The sequence below is a fragment of the Apteryx mantelli genome, chromosome 3, assembly GCF_036417845.1.
Source record: "Apteryx mantelli isolate bAptMan1 chromosome 3, bAptMan1.hap1, whole genome shotgun sequence".
NCBI lineage: Eukaryota > Metazoa > Chordata > Aves > Apterygiformes > Apterygidae > Apteryx > Apteryx mantelli.
In genome coordinates, this window is record NC_089980.1 from 94,854,831 (window position 1) to 94,857,925 (window position 3,095).

Here is a 3,095-nt window from a genome sequence, read left to right on the forward strand (position 1 = left end):
CGCCGCCGCGCACTACACGTCAGCCCCGCTGGTCCAGCAACGGGCGGCGAGCGGGGACAAACCTCCTCGCCGCACCCGACCCAGCGCTGCCGCCCGACCGCGGCCGCCTCTCCACAGCGCCACCTGCAGGACGGGAGCCGCCCCGGCGCCGCCGAGCCCTCGCTCGCCGAGGCCACGCCCCCTTGTGAGCGGGGCTCGGCGGGGCCCGTCGCCAGGCAACGCCAGGCCAGGCTCCCGCAGCCCCAGGGTGGCGGTTGGGGCGGCTTCGCGCCTCGGGGCGCAAGTTAATGGCTGGGGGGGGGGGGGGGGGCGCGGAGCGTTGCTAGGTGCGCGGGAAGGCCCGTGTGGCCTGTGTTGAGCGCCAGGCCTTGCCCCAGTGGTGGAAGGGTTATTTCTCCTGTGAGACCACTGAGCGCCGTGCCTTGTTCATATACACAAGCCGTTGTGGCCACAATGCTCCCCCTTTGTGGCTTTAAATCTTTTTTTCCCTAGATCTGCCGTCTGTTTTAAAAGATAGCATCTCTTCTGCGAGCCTTGACTTGTCAGTCTTGCCCTAAAAAATAAATACATCCCGATCTCCCTTCCCCCCCAGATTGAGGTTTGCTTCTGAATTTAGGAGATTCAAAATATATCTTTTATTTTATGGTTCCAGCGCAAGAAGTTCCCTTGAAGTTTAAGGTGTTTCTCTGCAATCATTATAATTAAAAAACAAAAAACAAAAAACAAACGAGATTCCCCCTTGAGCCCTGCTTCCAGCCGCTGGAACCTGGTGGGAACGGAGGAGGTGGTCATGAGAGCAGATAAAACTGCGCTGCCTGCAGCAAAGCCAAACAAAATGCAGTGTTTTTGAAATGTCCCGTCCCTGCTAGTACAAATGCTAAGGACGGGGTGAGTTCAGGCCTCTCAGATGAGGGTGTTTCAGAAATTGGCAGCCTGCCATATGCTTCCTGGGCGTGCTTTCTGCTCTTTGAGCATGGAGGGTGTAAATTTTAGTCAAATGGGAGGGCTAAAATTTTAGCTAAAATGTAAGCTAAGCCTTTTTTAGTAGTATGGAGAAAATACTTTGCAAGATGGCACTGACACAGTAAGCTATAATGGCATGTTTATAGCAGGATAAGTATGTGGCTTCAGTTTTACTGGTCATTTTCTTTTTGATGAGAAACTAGGGGCAGGATTCATTCAGCTTAGGCATCTAAATTTAGCTGTCAAAGTCTAAATAGTCCAGGAGCCCTTCATAGACAGTGAGACAGGCACCCCACAGGGTCATTCAGCTCTTCATAAAATATACATCTGATATAAACTAGATTAATTGCTCACTGGAAATGCCTGCTTTTCTCCTTTGCGAAAGAAGTCAGCAAGGAAATTTCCTTAGAGCCAGATCCTTGATCTAGACATCAATATTTAGTTGGAGTTAACAGTGTATTGGGAGGGTAGGAAAAAAAAGTGGTAGTAATCATGGGGGCAACTTTTATGACGATTACATAGAAACATAGACTGTCATAAGAAACATCTGGAAAAAGAACGAGGAACTTAGAACAGGATTTCTTCTACCTAACTTTAAACACACATCTGAAGTGCTTTAATTGCCAGCAAGGTCTGCAGTCTATGGAGAATCCCGCCTCTCTCTGGACTGACCAAATTAGGCATCACAGTTAAGATCCTAAAGTTAAGTGCAATGAATTGGACCTTCACTTGTGTATATATGACTTGAATTCAAGCCACAACTGCAAAATCTGTGGAAGTGGTCATCTGTAAATATGTCTGGGTTTTTTTTGTTTGTTTGTTTTTTAAGTTTAGGGTTCTCATGTTTTTCCATCATGCAAAGGAGGGGAGATGAATCATATAAACACACAATGGTTATAAGTGTTTTGGTACTTCCAAACTGTACATTTAACTTTGAGTCTGCAATCAAAGAGACTATAAAAACCTTATTTTCCAGATTTATGTATACGTGCATAACATGTCCCTTAAGATTTTCTATGCCTATTTGTTATTCAAGTAACAATTCAGATATTTTTTGCTGTAGAAATCGAGGTTTTATTTAGACAGTTTATAAATTAAGTTAAATCTTCTGTTGTTTAAAATACAATAACAGATTAATTTTTACTATATACGCACAAATCTCTTGCAGTTATCTAATCTCTAACATTATTAGCAGCTATTTGAGATTTGTGTATTTGCAGTAGCTTCATTCCTTAAAAATAAAGTTCATAGGATTTATTTTACTAGAGTGCTCTGAATTTTACTGATTCCAGAGCCATGATGGTAAAAGAAATGTTCTTGTTTCATCATTTTAGGTATATAAACTAAGTGTGAAGATTTATATAGCTTTAATGCAGCAAATGATTAAATGAATCTTTACATAAAGATGATAATATGGATTGATGGTCACGTTTCATTGACACAAAACAAAGGAAATGCTATAATGTCTTATGAAGGCCATGCACAATATTGCATTGATACACTCTGGGAGCATCAATTCCCTGTCTTAATCAGGGACAATAAAAGAAAATGCTGAGGATATTAATCGTGTCAAAGTGAATCAATGCTGTATGCATGACATGAAGTGCACTATAAAAGTTCATGTTGTAATATCCGGATATGTTCTCATACACACTATTCTGAACTGTGTTCTCAGGGGACCTGGAATTTCTCCCAGTCCATTGAAAGAGCAAGAGTTAAAGGAACAGGATGTCACTTCTGCAGTTGCTCCTACTTGCAGATGCAATGCATTAGCCACCAAAAGAGCAATACTTGTAGAACTGGATGGAGTCACTGTTGGCTGCTATATATTATAAAAAGTTGTAACTAGTGGTCCCCCATCCCAGCCAAGTGAGGATACTGTCTTTTAGCTAAAACATCAGAAAGTACAGTCATTACAACATTTAGAGCAAGAGACAGGGACAGTGAAATATGACACTCAGGTACACACACTTCTCTATTCTTTGTGTAGAAACACCTACTTCTGCTTCCGAGTTGTGACTCAGGGCACCTGTGTTTCCACGTTCTGGCAGATTGGCTCGAAAGGCCTTTAATTTTTGAGAATTCACCTATCACAACTCTGGTAGCCTTTCTGGAAGGAAGTGAAGCTCTAA